We start from the raw sequence: 24,004 nt of genomic DNA, 5'->3' as shown, positions 1-24,004 counted from the left end.
ATGCGCCGTTGGTGATAGGGGTAGTTGCCGTTTGGCTTATCGATCAAGATTTTGTTATCGGTTGGTGGGATAAAAGATACTGATAAAAGATATTGATTATCTTTATGATTCAGAAACAAGTGCTAATGATTTGGACAGCCATAGTGAGCATAATAATGATGATTATATTACTAATAGCGATGTTTATGATGACGATCTTGACATTGAACCTGTTGGTTCATCCTCTAGCAGAAGCCCTACTAACACAAAAGACATCATGATCACTAACAGGAACAATAAAGATTAATATCACAAATTTCAAGTAATTTGTATTTTTCCTAACAGTACTTACCTCGAACTACTTTCTTAGGAGGATCTGGGATCTCCTTAATCACCGACCAAGAATTTTGCATAGTTCCCCTCTCTTCGCTACCTTGTCGGGGCGCTACGGGGCAGAAAGATACTCGCCCTGGGGCGACCCCGGGTCAGCGCGTGAGGCCGCGCTTGTTAGCTCGTCAGTAAGCGTATGTTCAAGTCCTCCTCGAACTCCTGTAAGATACTCGGGGTAGGATGGGAGGGCCATAACCCGAAAGTAGTTCGAGGTAAGTACTGTTAGGAAAAATACAAATTACTTAAAATTTGTGATTTGTTCCAACACGAAGTACTTACCTCGAACTACTTTCTTAGGAGACTTATATTTTAGGAGGAGGGAGTGGCTTACAGGTCAGAATATTAGAGACTTCCTGGGGCACACGACCTAGATAGGAGGCTAGGTCTGGATTGCCCAGGGAGAGGTAGGAGAGTAGGCCAAAGCAAGCAAAAGTCTACCTTATGTACAACTCACCTTTTAATTATAATCCAGACATGATGTGCCTCATCGTCCCACTCTCACATGGGAGGAGGATAAAGGATGGGATAAAGGGAAAAAGGGGGGTAGCAAGGAAGGGGGATAGTAAGGAGGAACCTGTGTCGCTTACGATTACTTCCCACGGGCTACCCGGGGCCCAAACTACTAAACTTGTTGCATAACCGAAATGACTGGTCCGATGGAGAAGGGATCCAGGGACTTCCTTGTACAGTCCTTGAGGTAATGGGCTGTAAAGGTGGACTGCCTAGCCCAAGTGCCCGCCCGTAAGATCTGACCTACTGTACTGCCATATTAGTGTCAAAGGTCAAGGAGGTACTAAGGCCTCTAATATCATGGGGTTTTGGGGTACCAGGAACCGTAGAGCCCTCACTCTCATTAGACCTTTTTATAACCTGTCGCAACCAGAAGGATAGTGTTCTTGGAAACTGCCTTCTTGACTAGACCTGTGGAAACAAACAAACTCTTAACAGCAGGTCTGAGTTTGGCCGTTCTGCTGAGGTATTTCCTGATCATCCTTACGGGGCACAAGAGCAGGTCTTCCGGGTTGTCCGAATGCGGAATTGCTGGAATGGAGAATTCCTCAAACCTAGGATCCGCAATTGCCGGGTTCTGGGTTTTCGCCACGAACTCTGGCAAGAACTTAGAAGTCATGTCTTTCCAACCTTTCGAGTGGGAGACCTCGAAGGATAGTCCGTGGAGCTCGCTCACTCGTTTAGCCGAGGCCAATGCTAGCAAGAAGACGGCTTTGAGGGTGAGGTCCCTGTCCAGAATATCTTTGAGTGGTTCGAAAAGGGGCCTCGAGAGGGCCCTGAGGACCTTGGCTAAATCCCACAGGGGAACCCTCGAGGAGTGGGGGTCACAAGACTGCTCAAAACTCCTGATGAGCATGGATATATGGCATGAGGTCCCCAGGTTGATGCCCTTGAGCTGGAAAACCTGGCCCAGTGCCGCCCGAACTCCCTTGATGGCTGGGATGGAGACTCCTAGGTCGACCCTCAAGTGCACTAGGAAGTCTGCAATATTGTGGACCGAAGCATCCAAGGGCTGCAGATTCTGAGTGGCACACCATTTGACAAATGTTGCCCATTTCACCTGGTACACAACGCATGAGGACTTCTACAGATAGCCCAACATCCTGTTCGCAGTTTTGTCCGAGAAGCCTTCCTTCCTTAACAGGCGCTTGATAACCTCCACACGTGTAGCCTCAGCCTGTGGGTTTTCGTGTACCCTTCAGAAGTGAGGCTGACTTAGCAGGTCTTCTCTTGCTGGTAAGGGCCAAGGAGGAAGAGTGGCCAGGTCCTGAAGTTACGTGACCCACTCTCTCCCCGGCCACCAGGGCCCTACCAAAGTCATCTTTGGACTGTCTTAGCCTGTTGAGAACCAGCCTGATGATCCCGAAGGGGGGAAAGGCGTAGATGTTGAGGTTGTCCCATGGGTGCTGGAAGGCGTCCTCGAAGGCTGCTGTCAGGTCTGGCACTGGGAAGCAGAATACGGGGAGCTTTGCATTGAGTTTTGTGCCGAACATGTCTATCACTGGGGAGCCCCAATGTCGGAGTACTTCCTGTGCTACTTAGGGGTGAAGGGACCATTCTGACCCTACCACTTGGCCTGCCCTGCTCAGTCCATCTGCCAAGACGTTCCTTTTTCCGGGGATGAACCTGGCCGTTAGCAGAATGTGGTTCATTTCGGCACATTTTAGAATCTGAACGGTGAGATCACACTACTCCCACGACCTTAAGCCTCCCTGCGTCTTGATATATGCCACACCGTGGCGTTGTCACACGAGTGCCACCGAGTTCCCTCGGAGGAGACGGGCGAATTTTACCAATGCTCTCTCTACTGCCATGAGCTCCAAAAGATTAATGTGCCGGGTCTTTTCCTCCACTGACCATTTCCCTCCGCTGTTTCCTCGAGGAGATGAGCTCCTCACCTCTCCTTCGATTCGTCCGTGAAGAGCAGCATCTCCGGCGGAGGGGAGCCAAACGCGATTCCCTTCGTGTGTCTCCTGTCGGACCACCAGAGAAGAGTGTCCTTGGAGGAAGGGGACACTGGGACTATCTTCTGCGGGGACTCCTCCACTGACCTGAGGTCCTTCAGGTTCTATTGGATCGATCTGAGCTTGAGCCTGCCTTGTGGAACCAACTTCTCTAACGAGACCAGGTGACCCACTAATCTCTGCCAATCCTTGGCCCTCACCGGAGTGCCCGCTAGGAACGGTCGAATCACCTGGTCCATGTTGTCCAGCCTCTCCTGGGAGGGGAAGGCTCTCGTCAGCTGGGAGTCTAGGACCATCCCCAAGTACGTCATCCTGGTGGTGGGGACTAGCTGCGACTTCTTGAGATGGATCGTGATCCCGAGGTCCTTGCATAAATTCAACAGGAGTGAGCCTTGATCCCTTAAGGCTGCCTCTGAGGCTGGAAGCAGCAACCAGTCATCGAGGTACCTGATCAGCCTGATGCCCTGCTTGTGTGCCCAGGCCGACACCAGGGCGGGTCCTGAACTGCAGGGTTTGAGAGCCCCACCTTACTCTGAGGAACTTCCTACTGGAGGGGTGAACGGGAATCTGAAAGCAGGCATCCTTGAGATCCAGGAACATCAGGAAATCCCCCTTTCTCCAGGCTGCCATGACTGACTCCGGAGTGTCCATCTTGAAGGGGGTCTTCTTGATAAACTTGTTCTTCCATCTTGAAGGGTGTCTTCTTGATGAACTTGTTCAAGGGTGAGAGGTCGATGACTGGCCTCCAACCTCCCGTCGCCTTCTCCACCAGGAAGAGTCTGCTGTAGAAGCCCGGAGATGGCTCGTGCATGGGTTGTAGGGCTCCTTTGCTCAGCATAGCCTCCACTTCTGCTTGTAGCGCTGTTTTCCTCTCCGAGTCCTTGGGCGCCAGCCACTCCGCCCGATGCTCGGGGATCAACGGGGGCAGCTCTGACAGGAAGGGAATCCTGTATCCCTTCCTGAGAACTGTCACCGTCAACGGGTCCGCCCCGTTGTCCCGCCATGCTAGCCAATAATGTCTGAGGCATCCCTCCACCTGAGGTGTGGGAAGGTGTAGGGGGGCCTCCCTCCCTATCTCCTTCAAGGGAGACGGTTGGAACGGCCTCTCCTTGACCCTGAGAATTTGGGCCTAAAGGCGGCTTGAGGTTGGGCACCACTCCTCCTGGAGGGCCGAGGAGATTGGTGCCAGGAAGAAGCGGAAGCCTCCTGCCTAGCCGGAGGCGTAGGCGGGTAAGACCCGTCTGCAGGTCTTCTCATAGGGGGTCGCCTAGGTAACTACTGTCTGGACTCGGCCGTACTTTTCATTTTGTTAATCCTCTCCATTGTCTCGGTTACTTCTTGAAGGGGGAACACCGTCTCACACCAGACGGAAGAGTTCCTCAGGAACTTTGCTTCTCGCTCGGGGAGCCTACGGAATAACCTATTCAGTACAGTGTCCCTTCTCCTCAAGACCCAGTTGGCCGTCTGAGTAAGGGACTGAAAAGTAAGAAACTTCATAGCTTTACCCCCCGAGCGGATTAATTCTTGCCGAAGAGCCTGGTTGTCAGGGTCCGACAGGTTGTGCGAGAGCTGAAAACCTACCAACGTACAGGGCCACCAGTCCAGCCAAGAGGTTACGTTAACGATTTCTTGTAAGGTGTCCTCCATCATGGCGACCTCCACCTGCGAGAAGACCACCGGTGCGCTTAGGCTGCGCTCGTCCGTGTTACCCTGGTTTAGGGTAGCGACAGCTTCTTCTAATGTGTGAGGCCCTGAGTGTCGACCGTCAGGCACATAGAATTTCTTCTGGGTCTTGAGACCCGGTAGGAGCTTGAAGGAACCCTGTGCCCTCAACGAATTCTTCGGGCCTGACATGAAACAGTTCACATGTTCCATTCCCCCATTCCCAGGGCAACATCGGGTGCTAACAGTAGGGTCAGGGATGGTTTCTGCTGGACAGGATTGTCCACCATCCTGCCCAGACCTGAGAGCCAAATTTGTTCGGCTGTCAGCTGAGGATCGTCTAACCTATGGTGCCGTCGGATGAGCGCTAACACCTTACGAAAAGACGAGACCTCATCCGGCGTGCACTCGCCTGAGCCCACAAGCTCGTCCACGATCTGCACCTCCGCGTCGGAATTTTCATCGAACACGGAGTGATCCGTGGGCGCGGAGGCATCCCTCTCCTTCTGGTTGGGTGATGGAGCGGCTGCCTCTGGCACGGGTAGAGCCGCCGGAGCGGAGGTAGCCGTCATGGGTCTACCCCCTCCCGGGACCATCCGGAGGGCGCTGGTCGTTGGTCGCGGCAGCGGCGTATGCCGAAACTTGGCTGGGGCTGCTGGGGCTGCTGTGACGAAAGATCCTGGAGTTGAGCCGTTGGGTCTAACCAGCGGGAGTTTCCGACACATGGGTGGAGCTGCTGACTTACTAGGTCGGGGCAACTGAAAGTTGGCCAACGGCTGCACCCGACGAGCGGGCGGAGCCGAAGAGACACTGTGCAAGGGTTCGGAGGCGGTTCCAGCAGCCACCAAGGCAGGCACTGGAGCGCAACCTTCTTGCTAACTTCCCGACAGTGTCAGACTACGGTAATGTACCTCTTCCTCGATGAAGATTTCTTCCTGTACCTCCTCCTCGAGGACTTCGACCTCTTCTTGGCTGGGCTGACGTGGGAGCTTGGTCTCCTCCTCCTGGAGTTCCGTCCACTGGAACTGTCTGACGAGTAGGACTGTAGGAAGAGTAGTCGTCCCAAGAATACGAGCTTGCTGAGTCGTCCATTTCGATGACAAGCCTCCTGGGGGTCCCCTTGGTCTGGAAATCAGGGTCGAGGGCTCCATGAAGTCCGGCGGAAGCGTAGCTGATGGCGCCGGGGTTGAGCGGATGGTGGGGCGAGCGGCGAACCACCCGTCCAATTCCTCTTCCTGCCTCATGGGGGACCTGAAGGGAGTCCTAGGTACTGTCCACACGATGGAGTCGGGGTCTAACGAGCACGTGGGTCGCCTTTCTTTGTTCCGATCACTCCCAGAAACCGCTGAACCTGTAAAACACTGCTCAGGCGTGGGGGTAGGCGCTGATTCGGGCTTCCCCCACACCGGGACTTCACCTAAGACGGGTCCTGCGGGCACCAGGCCGTCATCCACTAAACACACTTCCGCCCCACTAGCAGACCCCCCACTCGTCTGCGAAGGCCCCTTATCCACAGATTCCCCGACATCAGACTCATGGGGAACAGCAATGGGCTGTTTCCCCGAAACGGACTTACCTCGTCCCCTACTCTGGGCAGGGGAAGGTGAAGGAGAACCTCTCTCTGACTGGGCTGAGGGCGACGTAAGCGGTGAAGTAAGGCCCGTCTTCTTCGGAGATCTCTTGGACGCCTTCTTTTTCTTCTTAGCGAACAAGGTCCATTGCAGCTCCAGCCAAGACTCGCACTCAGGGCACGTGGAGGTCGGGGAACACTTCTTCCCCCGACACAAGGAGCACAAGGTGTGCGGGTCGACCTCGGGCCTCGAGAGCCATACTCCGCAAGACTTACCAGCTTGGGGCCCAGGACAGCGACGCTGGGAATCCATGGCGAAAAGCTAACACGCAAGCGAATCAAGAACACAAGGGAAAGGTGAGGAACCTAACGGGAACACGTGGAACACAAAGGAAAAGAACACAAGGGAATACGTGGAACACAAAGGAAAAAAACACAAGGGAACACGTGGGACAAGGGATGAAGAACACAAAGGAACACGTGGTACACAAGGTAATTGGATGGGATAAGTGAGAGCGAGCAGCGAGATGAAATCTACGCCACGACCAGACGCTTACTGGCGAGCTAACAAGCGCGGCCTCACGCGCTGACCCGGAGTCGCCGCTGGGCGAGTATCCTTCCACCCCGGAGCGCCCCGACAAGGTAGCGGAGAGAGGGGGAACTACGCAAAATTCTTGGTCGGTGATGAAGGAGATCCCAGATCCTCCTAAGAAAGTAGATCGAGGTAAGTACTTCATGCTGGAACAATCTAGATTTAGTTCTAAATGCTTATATTACCTATCAGCAAAATACTGATAGGCCATCCAAGAGATAATTATGAACGCTGTAATATTTTTGTAAATCCGCATTACCAAATGGTGAAAAAGTCACTTGATATGTTATATAATTTTTTTTACCACGCTATTACTGGATAGAATTTTTTTTTTTTTTTTTTGAACGCTGTAATATTTTTGTAAATCCGCATTACCAAATGGTGAAAAAGTGTCACTTGAAATTTTTTTTTACCACGCTATTTTTTTTTTTTTTTTTTTTTTAAAGGACTTTTTCAAAATTACATTATTTACGAAATTATCACTGTTATAACAAATAGGAATAATAAGTTTTGTAATAATCCAGCTTCGAGGTGACTTCGATTTTTTTTGCAACTGTTATTTCTAAAGACATTTTTTTTTTATATCCAAAGTAATTAACAATGTATTAAACAATAAATGCCCTATTAAAAAAGCTCATCTTCTTGCGGTTTCAATGATACCAAATACTTATATATTAGAGTGAAAAATAATATATTTACAGTTTTTTTTCTTTTTTTTTCTATAAATATCAATAAACCGTCGTCGTCCTTTGGCGGAAACGCCCGTCGTCCTTCGTGGGTCAATGGAGTTAGAAATGAAACTATGAGATATTACTTGAGTCCTTATGGGAATGAGATCATGGTGAGGGGTAGATAGAGATAGTTTGGGCAGGCTCTACACACTCCCCAAGAGAGATTAGTTCACCAAACTTTCAACTGGGCTCCACAAGGCACTAGAAGAGTTGGAAGACCCAGGCCTACATGGCTGAGGATCATTGAAGTTATGATACCAGATAATTACCAGTCATTCATTCATTCTGTCTTTGCGTCATGGTCGTGCGAGTTGTTCTTCACTGGTTTTCATTTTTATTAGCAAGAAATAGTCATGAGGAAGATCATTCCACTATCTGGTCATAGACATAAATAAACTGGAGTCTTGTTGTTTATCCTCCTCATGGATTTTGTAATACGTAGAGCAGTCGGAGATGATGGAGAAGGATTGGACTGGATTGGTGATAGGAATTTAGCAGACCTAGAGTATGCTGATGATGCTGTCCTCCTCAGCAGAACACCACAGGATTTGCAATGCTTGCTTACCAGAATACATGAAATATCACATGAGGTGGGGCTGAAGAAAGACAGAGATGATGAGAACGGAGTATGCAATGGAAGATGAAATATCATTGGAAGGAGAAAGGATTAATAAGGTAGAAATCGAGGTAGAATCAATTAAGTATTTACGAACTATGATCTCCAATACAGGGTCTTTAGAATTAACATTCTCCAGTAGATTTAGTAGATTCGAGAACAAATTCCTCAGAAGGATATTAGGAGTTAAATGGCAGCACAGGATTAGAAATGAAACTATAAGAGAGATTACTTGAGTGCAATATGTGGATGAGATCATGGTGAAGGGTAGGTGGAGATCATTTGGGCATGATCTTCTCACTCCCCAAGTGAGATTAGTTCACCAAATGTTAAGCTGGGCTGCACAAGGCACTAGAAGAGTTGGAAGACCCAGGCCTACATGGCTGAGGACTATGAAGCACGAAGTAGATGATGATGAATGGAGAAGTATTGAATTAAAAGCTCAAGAAAGAGACGACTGGCGAAATCTATCCGAGGCCCTTTGCTTCAATAGGCGTAGGAGGAGATGATGATAAAGATGACTTTTCAAGAAGACAGCTGAGCATGTTGCCAAGCGAGAGTTAGTTACCGAGGATAGATACAATGGGGCTTTTAATTTTTAGCCTTCCAATACAAACTTTGTCAGATAATGATGCATAGGATTATTGTGGCTGCATAGAGGCACTAACAACAGTTTCTTGGATGAAGCAGTCATGCTGCATGAGGTAAAGGAGTAGCCCAATTTGATTACTCAGGGGAGAAAACGCTGCATTGCCTATGATACTATTCCCTTAAGTTGATAATCCACAACTGGGCTTGGAGTAATGTTACTACTCTTACATTGAAATCTGAGTTGTTGACATAATCTGTTCACTGGAGTAAGCATTTGGTCAATTTTCCCTAGTTTGAGGTCACATGCCTCAACATTACTTCAGGAGCGTTAGACAGGCCACTTCAGATTTCATTTATGAATTTGAGGCACATAACCCAGAACGGGGACCTGCAAGGCTATTCAATACAAAGTAAAGAAAAGTGAACCCTACACATACATTGAGGTAAAAGTTAAAGAGACTGGACAGCACAAAGGAAGAAAGGAAGTGAAGATGGTGGTAAGCTATGTAAATCAAGGGAAACTAGGGGCTGAAGGAATGTTACAAAGCCACTTAAGTGATGCCTACAGGACTTGACATGAGGTGCACTGACAGCATTACTGCCTACAGAATGATATTTGTTTGAATAAGGTATCAAACTGTCAAAGCAGCAGACTGACACTGTTTCTATGAAAGGGAATGGCTGGAACACATGGTCAATACTGTTAGTTTGTCTGTATTATCACCATCATCATCTCTGAAACCAATTACTTTTATTCATGACAAGGGGGCGAAATGGTTAAATCCGTTGAAACTTCCAAGCACTATTTTAAGATTGATTTAATGTTTGTAATGGTAGAGATTGTACACAATACTTTTAATTTAGTAGAAATTTATTTACTATAATTTCATGTGTACAGGTCAGAAGCCTTACCCTTAGGGCAATTGAAGGCCAACTATATTCAAGTGCATGTCTCATCGTCAACTTTTTGTTACGAACATCTGTTACTCATGGAAAAGGCAAAATGATACCGAGGAATTAAATCCTCATGTCAATGTCACATGCAGTACTTCCTAATCTACTCAAAACTTTATAAATATCCCTAACTTGACAACATTACTCTACAGGATCTCACTTTCTACTGAAAAGGATGACACTGACACTATCAACCAAGGAATTTACCTATATATTCCATGGTTTACAAATGATCTTCGGTTTTTGGGCCTCATGCACAGATTGGAACACTTTAAGGGTGGTATAGAATTTTTTCTTGCATCAAATATACTTAAAACTTTATACTTTTCTCTAACCCATCCACATTACAACAGTAGTTATACATTCTTCTGAATACAGTAATAGCCTTCTTTACGTCAGTTCGAATTGTGTAGTTCCCGACTTTATGTCGCTCATCCTTAAATGTTAATACATTATGCCACTTAATGTGACCTTACGTCTGTCTCTTTGTCAAATAATAATTATCAAAAATGGCTTTAAAACAAAAAACCAACAAAATTTTACTTAAAGAATTAGTAAATATACATATTCAATATTAAAACAGTAGTATACATAGTGCAGACGGAAAATATTAATTCCCACTTGTCTTGACAAGAAGACCTAGTATCTATGAGGCTTCCATATTCACATGTTCTTGTGCTGTAAGTATCATTGAATTATCCTTTGGTATCTTGGCAATATTTCTGGACTTCAGCCATGACCCCAAAAAAGTAAAGGTAGTGAATCCGAGCATCATGTTATAACGATGCAAGATAAGAGTAAATTGGACACGATCAAGTGATATGAAAAGATGGAAAATGGAATAAACATTGGAGGCACATTAGCCAGCCTAAGACAATGGTATCCACCATCTCCATAGCTTAGAACCCATTCTTCAATAAATTACTGAAAAATGTTGTTGTCAAAAACTTGTACCATTAGTGTGAAGAGAGGCATAATTTATGATTAAATGAAATGCTTATTATCCCTTTGGATAAAAACATACACATACAAATGGACCTCTTTGAGCCAAATGATGATCCAAGTAAAAGCCAAGACTTTTTTGGGGATTTACATAAAAAACACCCATCTGAAAAGTACATATAATTTGCCAAAAGTCATGGATGGTTTAATAGGTTCAAAAAAGTGTTTTAGCTTGCACAATATTAAAATTCAGGGAGAAACTGCTGCTGCTGAAGTTTTTGCTACTAAGGATTTTCCCAAAACTGAAAAAGACCATCAATGAAGCAAAAATTACTCCAGAATTCATCTTCAATATCAATGGGATCGGCTTATTTTGGAAGTAATTAATGGATTACTCAATCATTTCAAAGGAAGAAAAACCAATGCACGGGTACAAAGTAGCCAAAGATGGGTTAACATTTACGTTAGGAGGTAACATTAGTGGTAATTTCAAGCTGGAATTGGTATTACCCTACCACGCCCTTAATTCCCAGGCACTCAAGAACATAAAAGTTGATGTTTCTGGTCATTTGAATGGCTAATCTGAAGACATGGGTCACCATTCCATACCAGCAGTCAGGAATATTGCAGATAGTGCACCTGGACATCTCATAAATATGAATCTCACAGACCCAAATGGAATAATTTTCTTACCAACAAACACTACATCTCTTCTTCAACTCATGGGCCAGTGTTACGGCTTTCTTCAACTAGTATTATCCACGAAGTACTTTAAGTTAGGCAGTTAATGCTACATCACAAGATGACAGCAAACACATTCCTTCAATGTCAGGTTTTATTCAGTACAGGAAAGAAACCTCATATAGTCATCACCAATAACTACATGGTCATCACCTGCTTCCAAAAATTAGTTAGTCATTTTAAACTATACCTTCTTTCTAGTAAAGAGAGGCAATGTAGACTTTCACCTTTACTTGATGGTGTACGTCTTAGATAAGCTGCCACCTTTGAGTCTTGATTGATGACTATTGACAAGTGTAATCTCTAGGGACTCCTGTTATTCTTAATGTCATTTTATTGTCTGTCATCCTCATTGTATGTCCTGGCCATATTCTTTTTTCTTGTTACATGTTAGAATATCCTCTACTTTAGTTTGCTTTTGTATCAATGTGTACCTTTTTCAGTTTATAGTGTTATTCCCATAATTATTCTTTCCATAGCTCTTGAATTGTAACTACATTATATTTTACGACTTTAGTAAGGGTACGTACAAGTTATTAATGCATACATTAATGCTGGTAGGGCCAACTGATTAAACCCTTCACTATGAGGCAGAGGATCACCCCTCAGTAGCTGTATACTGTACGAGATTTGTCACCATTGGATACATATGCACATTTACTCTAAAATACCCTATACTTCCGTGTTTATTTATTTTACTGCTGATTAAACAATAAATTTGTCAAAGTTTACTTATGTTCTACTGTACTGGATTTTCTATTACCATATTTGACGGCCTATAGGACACACTTTTTCCAAAAATTTTGGTAAAAAAATCGCCCTACATCATTTATCGTAGGTAAAGTTTGAGACCTACCGTAGGCTTAGGCTAATCTAACCCAGCTTACGCTAGGTACTTTTACCTGCACTTATCTCCTTGCATTCTTATTGTATTTTTATTGCTGGTATTATTGCATTATTACCAGCGCTTTAAAAATGAATTCGTTAAAATTAAAGCATTTTAAACTATAACGCTGTGACTTTCGTTTATACACATCAGCTGAAAAAAATGTAAACATCAAGTTATGGTTGCGTTCTCAGAAATCTTTCCACTTTCTCTTTCCTTAGCCTTCGATAATTTTAATGGTATCATTAATAATGGTAGAAATCAAATTTGGATTATCATATTTACTTTTCATTAAAAATCCACAATGATTCGAATTATCCTCACTCTTTCTCCAATCAAGCACCATCTTCTCTGTCACATCATACTGTCATTAGCGGTACTTTGTTATTGTTGACTAAACACAAGCAAATTGCTTTTCGGTTATGCAACGTGTAGAAATTTTTAGGGACATGGATAGTAAAATATTTGTTATAACATCTTTGCTAAAAGCTTTTAATATTGTTAGTTATCGCTTGAATGTGTAAATGCGTTTGTTTGTTCATTTTGATCGGCGATGATACGTAAACAAAACGACGTTTCCTCTTCTAGACGGTTTATTAGGAAAAACATTATATATAATGGCTCTTATTTCAATTACTTTTAATTACTAAGGATAAAGTAAGTAAAACAAAATTAATAACATTACTATTTCATAACCAATACTTGGTAGGATATCTGTTGCTGGAAAAGCTAACTTATAAATAGATTGTGTTTGTTATGATCGATGATAGAAAACAAAGCAATGCTTTTGGTTTTATATTGCGTGTTAGGCAAAGCATGATATAAAATGGTCTTTATTTAATTCATTTTGGATTTTCAAGTATACAACAAAAATGACAAATTCGAAGATAATTTGTATTTTTCCTAACCATACAAACCTTAGCTATTTATATTGGGTTTACCTTTTAGCGTAGCTGAAATGGCGAGCCATTAGAATTTAACGAGGGTGTATTACCCCCGCGCTAGTTAGCGGGGGGGGGGTAGGGGAGTGGTAGCTAGCTACCCCTCCCCCCCTCACACACCGGTGAATTGCTTCACTTTAACTTAGAGGTAGGGCTTATCTTGGGGGACAGGGCTGGCGGGCAAATATATGTAAATAGCTAAGGTTTGTATGGTTAGGAAAAATACAAATTATCTTCGAATTTGTCATTTGTTCCGTAACCGAAATACAAACCACGCTATTTACATTGGGTGACCTACCCCTTAGGAAGGGAGGAAAGTCCCCAGCCATACTGGCTTTGGCTTTACCTGGGGACTCAGAATCCGAGTGAGTCGCACTCGAGAAAAGGAGTCCCTGCACCTCACAAGTTCCTTGCTCTGCAAGGAACCGTGTGGCCTACATAAGCTTGTGTGTGAAGGAAGAAGTGTGACCCATCCTAGGCAGTTGACCTGGAGTTCCAGAAGGAACTCTGGGTTAGGACGTTCCCAATACCACCACGTCAGGGTATGGGGGACGCGACAGTATTGACTCAATACTCGGAACACAAGGAAGCATGGTTTACCTGCAGAGGTTTGAGGTCAGCTAGGCAGAGACCAGGATGCTGCTTCCCAGTAGAGGGGATGATGAAGAAAGAAGTAAGGGCCAGACATACTTCTTTCATTCATGCAGACTAAAACCTGATAACAATGCCCTCAACCTTCTTCTACCTGTCCAAAAAGGAGCCTGAATTTAGACCAGCTGTTGTGTAGCCACCACAGAGCGATAGAAACGTATCGATACTCCTGTGGGTCACGCCCTGCAGGAAGCGGGCTGCGAAGGTCATTAGACGCTTCCAGACTCCAGCTTGTGGCACCTGCGTCACAGAGTAGTATTACTCGAAGGCGAGGGACGTTGCGATGTATCCGACATCGTGCTGTAGGGCGATGTGACGGGGGAGGGTCTGGATTCAGGTCGAGATGGATGTCCTGAGTCCGAGCTGAAGAGGTATACTGGTGACTCTCCCCCGTGTCCTTCCTGTGCTCCCAACCCGGCTGCACGTGAGGACAAACTGCAGCTGTTCCCAAAGATAACCCCTCGATTCCTTTACTGGCAAGAAGGAGGTTTTGGGTCATCAGATACAGAATGGTGACTCGAAATCTTGAAGGAATTGGACCGAAGGGCCGGGACCCCAAGATTCTGAGTCTAGCAAACAACTCAGGAGTGAACCTGAATGTTGCCTTCCCCCATTCCTTAGAAAGGGCGGAGTCGTACGAGACCAAGAAGATTGCTTACACACTGGCCGCGGCCAGAGTGAGCAGGAGCCCCAAGACGGAATACGATCAGAGGCCTGACGTAAAGGGTCTTGAGAAGATCTCTTAAGGGACTAAAAAGTCTGAGCCATGCTCCATGTTGGAGGTCTCACTCCGACTAGGGCAGGGACGTTCGCAGCTTCGCATGAGCGGGGAAAAGTCCAGCGGGAAGGAAAAAGTTATTCCTTTCAGCCTGAAGGTCAGGGAAAAGCTGAGCGACAGGAGAGGGCGGAAAGGAGTTTCCTCCCGCCGAAAGGCAATCAGTTCGTTATTGCTGGAGAAGAGGCCTCAAGGGAAGAGGTATATCTCCCACGACACCAACCACAGAAGACTCTCCACTTCGCCTGGAAGACCCCTCTGCGGATGATTATCGCAGATGACGCGACCTCCGCCCCGCGACTGCAGCGGGTTGTCTCTTCTTGAGGAGGAGGCGTAGTGTCTCCAGGCATGAAGCCGAAGCGATGCCCCGGCTCGTGAAAGATGTTGCAGTGTGGTTGTTTGAGTAGCCTGTGCCGTGGGAGAAGCTCTCCCGGGAGTTCCATCAGGGGAAGCAGAGGGTCCGGAAACCGTTCTGCGTATAGTCCCAGTGGAGCTCTCAGGGCCATTGAAAGGTTGACAGACAACCTGGTCTTGTTGAGACCCTTCTCAACAGACAACAAAGGAGGGAAGACGCAGACGTCGATGTTGTCCCACCATCACCGGAATGCATCTTGCCAAAGAGTCTCGGGGTCTGAGACTTGGGGGAAAAACAGCGGAAGCTTGAGGTTCCAAGCTGTCGCGATCAGGTCCCCCAGGCCAGGACTTGCTGGTTACTCAAGGCCGAAGACCCCCAGGTACACTCTCTCTACGAGGCTCTGCTCGGATAGTCGGAGAGAACATTCCTCTGCCTGGAATGAGCGAGCCGATGGTGGTATTGAGAGGATCTCAAATCGTCTCAGTATCTCTACTGCAAGATGCGAAGGTATGAAAATGCGTCCCTTGCTGGTTAGAACATGCCAGTACCATGAAGTCGTCACGCACGGAGCGACTCGGCAGGAGCTGTAGGATCTGTAGAGGGGCCAGACTACGGCCCCTAAGCCTTCCTGAATCATGGAGAAGTATCCTTCAGGTCCTGACCATAGGCCTGGACTGGAACATCCCCCCCCCCTTCTTTGACGAGTCTGAGAACAGCATAAAAAATGTGGGGAAAAGACGAGAATATCCTCTCCCATCAAGAGGTTCCATAGGTCAACACCCATTGCAGGTCTAATCATTCCGCTGGTCCCATAGGGGCCAGAAAGTCCGGTTAATCGTTGCTTTGAAACCACCGGAACTTGGGCCGCCCCACAGGGAACTTATCCTGAGGCGACCATTCGGAACTTTAGACGGGTCAATGAGGAAAAGAGACCTAGGAAACGTTCCAAGGTAGGGCTGAAAGCTCTGCCTGACTGAAAACAGGTACTGCGACTCTCCTCAGCTTTGCCACAATCAACTGAAGGGAAGGCTCGGAGGAGGCAGCAACAGAATCTGGCGTCCCCAGGCGGTCACCCATCCAAGTACCGACCAGACCCGACGTTGCTTAACCTTGCTGGACAGATGAGAAGCGGGGTTTCCAACGTGGTAAGGCCATTGACTCAATGTCATGGCAAGATACTCCAGATGTTGAGGCCGAAGAAGAGAAGGTTCCTAGCAAATTACCATGAACCCCCACTCATGGTAAGGATCCGGAAACTTGTCCCGGCGTTGAAGAAGGTCGAACCCGAGCCTACCGGAGTTGACCAGACCTCCAAAAGGCGGAGGCGGCGGCAGCCTGGTCCTGAGCGACCATGAGAAAAGCAGGGAGAGTTCTCTGGGGAAAAACCTGCGATGCCACGGCGGGATCGCCACACTGCATCTTAAGCAGGAATACCTGTAGTCTAGGCTGAATTCCAAGAGCTTCCTGGAAGATGGATGGAATGGAAACAAGGAGTCCTGTTGCCTCGTTACCAGTCTGATCGATTCTGCTGTTCCACGCTGGACGAAGTTTGTTCGACAAACTTGATCAGAGCTGAGAGGTCGACTACGGAATTCCCGTCTCAGATACTTTCCTACGAGAAAGGATCGACTGAAGAAGGCGGGGGGTGAAGCCGTCGACGATCCCATGGAAGACCTTCTCCTAAGGCATGGATTATTCTGCCCAAACGGACAAACTCTTGCCAACCCTATGGCATAGAGGTTCAGTGACACTGGATTCGCTGACAGAGACGGCAGGCGCGATATCCTTGGCTGATCACGGAGATCGTGCAGGAATCGGCATCGGGAAGCTGTTATCCGGATGAGTAACCTTAGGCATCCTCCCAGCGTGAAACCTGCAAGGTTGGGGTTGCCAATCCTAGAGTTCGTGAACTCTGCCGCTCCCTCTAGGATTATACCCCCCCGGGAGAGCCTCCCGTGCTACCTGTTCCTGACAGGAGGGGACTGCTATTGGACACCTTGTCTCAGTTGTCGTAGCCGGTCCGATAACTTAGGCCGACGAGGCTGAAAGAAAGAGGCGCTGGAGCCCTGCAGGGTCTGGAAGAAAGCGCCTTGGAGGAGTGAAAACGGAAGTCGACTTCCTCCGCACAATCGCTGTCCATGTCTCTGTCCTTGGGCACAAACAAACTCTTCCCAAGGATGGAAGGGTGTCTGAGGTTGTCGACATCCACGGATGAGACACCCGAAAGGAAGCCCTCGGTCATTGCGTCCAGATGGTCCAACATCGAGCTTGCCCGCAAGTTCGAAACTTTGCGACGAAACGCCAAGGTGCTAGAGCCCGAGAGGAGGAAAGTACCCATGACCTTCCTGTAGCTTCCTTGAACAAAACCTCGGGTCGCAACCGAGGAGGGAAAGGACCTGGTAAGCCCCTTTCACGAGATGGAGAAGAGGAAGGGGTAAACCAGTCACCCCTTGGCCGATGGAGAAATCTCGAACGGAAAGCTCCCTGGCAAAACCCTTCCAGGGAATGACGGGGAAGAGCTAACCCAGGTTCTGGAAAGAAGAATGTTGCTCAGACCTCCCTGAAGATTCTTCCTGCTCTTGCATGTGCCATGCTCTGCGTTTACGGGGTGAGGCCGTGTTCTGGAAATACGCTCCAGAAGACTCGCCAGGCTGGCCATGCTGCGAAACACCAACGGGAATCGTGGTCGCAATCGTCCTGGCGCTCACGCGATGGTAAATCAATGGTTTGTGCGCGGGCGAACGTGGAAGCACCCATGCGCGGGCATGCAGGAACGCAAACGAAAGTGCGCGAAGGAGGGCGAGAGCTGGTGGTCGGCGAGCGATAACCCGTAGGCGACCAATGGATACTGCAGGAATTAAGCCGAAGTTCGCGCGATGAAACACCGTAGGTTCGCGCGATGGAATACCGTCAGTTCGCGCGATGGAACACCGTCGGTCCGCGCAACGGAACACCGTCGGTCCGCGCGACGGAACACCGTCGGTCCGCGCGACGGAACACCGTCGGTCAGCGCGACGGAACACCGTCGGTCCGCGCGACGGAACACCGTCGGTCGCGAGACGGAACACCATCGGTCCGCGAGACGGAACACCATCGGTCCGCGCGACGGAACACCGTCGGTCCGCGCGACGGAACACCGTCGGTCGCGAGACGGAACACCATCGGTCCACGCGACGGAACACCGTCCGTCCGCGCGATGGAATACCGTTGGTTCGCGCGTGGGCAAACATTGGAGAGCATGTGCGCGGTAGCGCATAAGCGTAGGCGTGCAGGCACGTGGGCGTGTGGACGCGCAGGTACGTGGGCGCGCGGGTGAGCGCAGGCGGTCGGGAGACCGATGACTCATAGGCGGGCGATGGCGCGTTCTGGCGAGCGATAGCCCGTACGCGAGTGAAGGCGCATTGGCAAGCGATGGCGCGTCGGCAAGCGACGGCGCGTTGGCGAGCGGTGGTGCGTTAACAAAACGCTAGCGCGCAGGTGAAGAATCGCGCGGGCGCGTAGGCGATTGCCAACGCGAGAGAGACTAGTGATGGCTAGCGCGCATCGCGCTAACAGAAGGCGCGCAGGTGCATCAGGAAGGTGAGCGCTGAAGCAAGCTGTTAATCAGGCGATCCTAGACGGTCAGAAAACCGTTGGCGCCCACTGGTGCATGGCAGAAAAGGGCGCGCAGATGTGCGCTGGCGATTGAAGAAAGCTGGCGCACAGAAGGACAGAAGTAAAGGTGAGCGCTGGCGAGCAGGAGGAAGATCTACGGCAAGACTCAGCTACCGGAGATCGTGGTCCACAACAGGCGAGCGCTAGATCGCTAGTGATGGTGTCCAAGGGAACTGACACGCGTGGCAGATCGATGGCGATCGTTGACGCATAGGAGATCGCTGACGAGCAGGTGAACGTTAACGCGTCTATGGTCGCTGGCGAGCAGAAGGCAACGCGTGGAAGCCTGTGCGTAGAAGAAGAGTCCTTGTCCAAGACCTGAACCAATGTTCTAGATCGCGAGGGCGAACGTGGCCGCATAACAGGAACCAACAGGAACAGAAGAGATGATCATCATGAGAGCGCTGACGAACAGGAGTGCTAGCGATAAGGAAAGCGCTGATGAGCAGGAGAGCGCCTGTGCGCTAACACTGAGCAGGAGAGAACACAGCAGAAGGGCGCGCAGGGGAACCCTGACACGCAAGGGAAGAACCCCCGTGGGACGCAACCCTCTGCCCCGAAGGGATCGTTGTCCGTCGGGAGACTGATGTCCGTCGGAAGACCGTTCCATCTGCACCAGGGGCGGAAGATCAAGAAGGAGGAGTTGTAGGCTGCATACGGAGATTCAAAAAGGCGCCTCTTAGCACCCTTATAGGGAGATGGGAGGCCCTTAAGACGTAGTGGACGGTGAGCCTTACGGCGAAGGAGGCCAACAGCAACAACAGCAGAAGAGTCCTCCGAAGAGGAGTCTTTATGAGTGTACTCTCTCGCGAACGAAAGAGAAACACTTCGAAGAAGAGACGGGTCAGCCAGTGACCTAAAAGGAGCAATCCTCCGAAGAGGGGCTCCTGCAGTTGCCCAGCCCCTTGAGCGTAACTGCAGGTGCAATCGCTCAGCACCAAGAGCATAGTCGCACGAAAAAAAGGCAAGAGAAGAACCCCCAAAAGGGGAAAAACTCAAGCCTGGACAGGAAAAACTTCCCTCGGAAGGAAAGTTACCCAGCCAAGGAGGCGAGCCTCCTGAGTGTTCTAAAATGAACTGGAGAGCTGTCAATCGTCACGGGAGTACTTCCAGAAGAAGGAGACACGCCCCTGACGAAGATCCATAGGGGAGGCAGCAACAGCCGAATCCCCAGGCCTCAACAAGACAGCTCACTCCGTTGTCACATTACAGAAACGAACTAGATCGGTAACTGTAAAAAAATAAAACAAAAATCATTAGTTAACATTCATTCCCCCGGGAAGGCTTCGAAGAGGAATCCCAAGGGAAAGGAACACAAGAATTACACAACAGGCACGTGCCCTCACAACCACTTACACTCACGGAAGGAGAGCTGTAACCAACACAGAATTATAACAATTATAATTATGTAACTATGTAATTATGTAATTTAAAAATGAATGAACACTATAGAAAGAACAAAAACCCCGAAAGGAATCGTTCTACAAAGCTGAAAAATCAACAAATACAATTAGATTCATAAACTAATTGAGACAAAACGTACGGCGTAGCAACCCCACCACACGGGAAGGAAGCTACAGAGGCGTAGTAACGTAGTAAAAGAGTGAACGACCTCAAGAGAGAGAGAGAGAGAAAGACCGAAGTCAAACTCGATCGCGACCCATGAAATTACACCATGGTGGCCTAACTGCCGAGGGCTCCACGGAGATATCGTACACTACACACACAAGCACAAACTCTGAAAAGGAAACTTACTGATTTCTATACTCAAATATATACATAAACATGAGAAAATGTTTACATATATATAGAGTAAAATAAAAGTAAGTGATTAAGTAAAGACAAAACAAACAATGGCTGCCAAGCGAGGACAAAGACAGAGACGTCTGTCCATGTCCGAGCCAAAAGTGAAAGTGAAGCAATTCACCGGTGTGTGAGGGGGGGAGGGGTAGCTAGCTACCACTCCCCTATCCCCCCGCTAACTAGCGCGGGGGTAATACACCCTCGTTAAATTCTAATGGCTCGCCATTTCAGCTAAGCTAAAAGGTAAACTCAATGTAAATAGCGTGGTTTGTATTTCGGTTACGGAACAAACTAGCCTATGCACGGAAATATACAATGTTTTTCTGCTTGTGCAATGTATGGCTAGACTATTTTCAACAATATATGCCCAAATACACTAAAAAAAAATGTTTTCCTTAATCTGACCTGCTGAAATGAGGGTGCATCTTAATTGCCCCTGCGTCTTAAGGCCATCAAATACGGTATATTGGACCCTAAACAACCAAAATATTCTTTTCATTTATTTTAAAGTGATTATGGAATAATTTGTTAAGAATTTTTTTTTATATTTTACTCTAAATAATGGTAAAATGTGTAAAATGTTTTTTATTTATATTGAAGCGACTATGTTATTCCATAATTTCCCCAAAATATGGCCATCAAAGGATATAAAACTAATCATCAGTGATAACACAGAAATTAATAAAAACATCCAATTGTTCCCATTGACATAAGAAGTATTGTATATTGTATAATGTTAAAATAACCAAAAACCCCTTTTCTTTGACAAACGAAACATTTCGGTACCCACTAAAAAAGAGAGAGAGAGAGAGAGAGAGAGAGAGAGAGAGAGAGAGAGAGAGAGAGAGAGAGAGAGAGAGAGAGAGAGAAAAAAATGATTTCATTATATAAAAGGTTCATTTGTTCTACTGTCAATCTACCTTGCCTGTGACTGACACTATGAACTGGATAATTCCTGTTTTGGGTATTCCACAGGCTTGGAAATAGGTAATGCATATGTAAGAACATGACAAATACTGTGTAAAATGTCAATAAATGGAAATTATGACAGAAGGCTAACTTTTACTTGTGTAAACAATGAACAATAATAATATGAAATGTAATGTATAACTAAAACGAAAATTATATCATTTTGTAGAAATGATAGTCGAGAAAAAACATGAAAAAATAAATCGCGTCATGTCATCGTGTTTACAGCTATCTGGGTTACAAATATGATATGTGATACAATATTGAAGTAATATTCTAAGATCTGTGAAATGCAAATAAATGGTATAGGAAATCAGAAATTATAAAAAATAAGGGGAATATTGATACAGTATACAGATTGCAAAAGTTTTTAGGTAATCATTTACAGTGTGGAGATAATTTGGTGTGATTTTAGACTTATGTGTGTGACAGAATTTGACCAAGCAGAGTTTTTACAACTTGCATGACTGGTGTTTTGGTGACATTATGGGTAGAAGTCAGAGGAGGAGAACATGTGTGTGACAGAATTTGACCAAGCAGAGTTTTTACAACTTGCATGACTGGTGTTTTGGTGACATTATGGGTAGAAGTCAGAGGAGGAGAACTGGGAAAGGTTGAAGAACAACACATCTACGTCATAGTTAACAGAATCATTTCTGTGTGATTTGAACATGTATATCAACATAGAAATAGACTAAAATAGCCCTTACATTATCATGAATAAAGACTAGAATAGCATGTGTTTGAGCTGATGGTGGGGTGAGATGTGAGGATCCCTAAGTCTCTAAGCTCGGGGGGTGGGGGTGTTTCAGGGGAGTTTGTGTTACGCCCCGGGTAGGGAATGTCGCTGTTGGATAGTGGTGTGATTCCACAAGGTAACATAAAAACAGAGTAAAATAGTTCTTACACAAGCAGGAATAAAGAGGACAGAATCCCTAAAACTTTGTTGGTACACTGAAGAAAGGAAGGGGGCTAATATCAGGGAAGGGAGGTGCTTTTTCAGAGAAGTTCCTTTTTGTAGGATATACAAGTGATTTTAACTTCCATATGGTTATACTTGTAAATGATATATGGGACGTCATCATGTGTAGTACCAGGCATGTTTTGACGTCAAGCGACACTATCGTAGTACAGTAAAGGGGTTAAATACTTTTCATTTTAGAGAAAGTGGCATTTTAATTTTCATAATCTCACTTTTTTTTACCACAAAGTTCTCCATCACATGCTTACCTACTTTTAATTTCGGTCTTGTGTCCTAGGGAAAAAAACTTACTGTCTGTCCTATGTATATTTACTAGCACTCTCTGGAGATTCATCCAAAATCCTTATTTGTGGTCTCACTGCATTTTCATTAACCACTATCTTATCTTAGTTTTACACATATTTATTTTCAGCACTACTTTCCTGCTCTCTCTATTTAAAGCTTCAATCATCTTTTTGTAATTCCTCCCATGATTCACTAAACAGAACAATTTCACCTGCAAATCTTAAGGTATTTCCCATTAACATTAATTACAACATTTCTCTAATCTAAACTTTTAAAAACTCTAGGCATGCTCTGAATAATTTAAGAGAGATGGGGTCTCCACGTTTAACTGCTTTCTAAATTGTAATTTTCTCACTATCTTTATGTAGTTTAGGATTGCTGTCCTTCCTGTATTGATATCTTCAAGTGTTCTAACACAAGATTCATCTATTTCTTATCTTTGAAGGGCTTTCATTACTGCTGAAGACTTGACTGAATCAAAAGCTTTCTTATCTATAAATGCCATACAAAGTGATTTGTCCTACTATGTTGATTTTTTTCATTAGCTGGTTAATTACATGGAAATGGTCAGTAGTTGAATACCAACTTTTAAAGCCTGCCTGCTACCTTGGTTGATTAAAGTCTAGCTGTCTTTCTATTCGACTTAATATGATCTTTGTAAATATTGTATAGTACGGTCCCGAATTATGCGTGTTCGAATTATATGATTCCCCTTTTATGCGATCCCTATTTTTCAAAAATAAATTTTCCGTATCTGCGAAGCTGTTCAAAGTCTGCTAGTTAAGCAATACAAAATGTATCAAATCTATTGTCTTTTCAAGTATATTGGTAGCCCTAAATATGGTGATTTATAATAAATGTTAAAAAACAATATTAACATTACATCTTATTAACATAATTTCATAATAAATAGTCTTTTTAAGGATAAAATTCCACATCAACAATGAAATCAACTGTTAACTGTGCAAGTCCAGCTGACAAAATGTAAACAGAATTGTGGTAACGTTCTCGGCAATCTTTATCTTTCTCCAACCTTTCGATACTTTTAATGGTAGTGTTAACGATGGAACATTAAAGCATTATTTTTGTTTCGTACAGTATACATAAAAGCTTTTTTGGGCTTAGGCCATGTCGTGCTGATGGAAGTTCCTTCATTAGTAGCTTCCTAAATTATATGTGACTACAGTGATATATCCCAGAGAATTTACCGAAGGTACCCAGAATTCTAACTCCTGGAGGGAGTATCCCTTAAATTTCTCCTAGGGATATTGCGTAAGGACGTATCTTGACACATCTCATAGCTATTTACACCCCAAATAGCCTTTCACTACGAGAGGGAAAGTGGCAAGAAAAATAGGAGAGTCATTAGAGAGGTAAACACTCAACTCTCCTAATGTACTGCAAAATAGTTCGGCCATCCGCAGCTACGCAGCGCCACCAAACCATTCTTTCATTTGTAGC

General features: G+C 46.2%; 1 protein-coding gene and 1 pseudogene across 3 annotated transcripts in view; both read right to left on the bottom strand.

The window, feature by feature from the left end:
- Window positions 1-24,004, bottom strand: part of Nipped-B (Nipped-B cohesin loading factor) — a 625,968-nt gene that overhangs the window by 56,432 nt on the left and 545,532 nt on the right. The gene's annotated exons all lie outside the window — the stretch shown is intronic.
- On the bottom strand, window positions 15,891-16,009 carry LOC137641748 (5S ribosomal RNA; annotated as a pseudogene).

Source organism: Palaemon carinicauda, chromosome 5, assembly GCF_036898095.1.
Source record: "Palaemon carinicauda isolate YSFRI2023 chromosome 5, ASM3689809v2, whole genome shotgun sequence".
NCBI lineage: Eukaryota > Metazoa > Arthropoda > Malacostraca > Decapoda > Palaemonidae > Palaemon > Palaemon carinicauda.
This window is presented reverse-complemented; position numbering and strand designations above follow the sequence as displayed.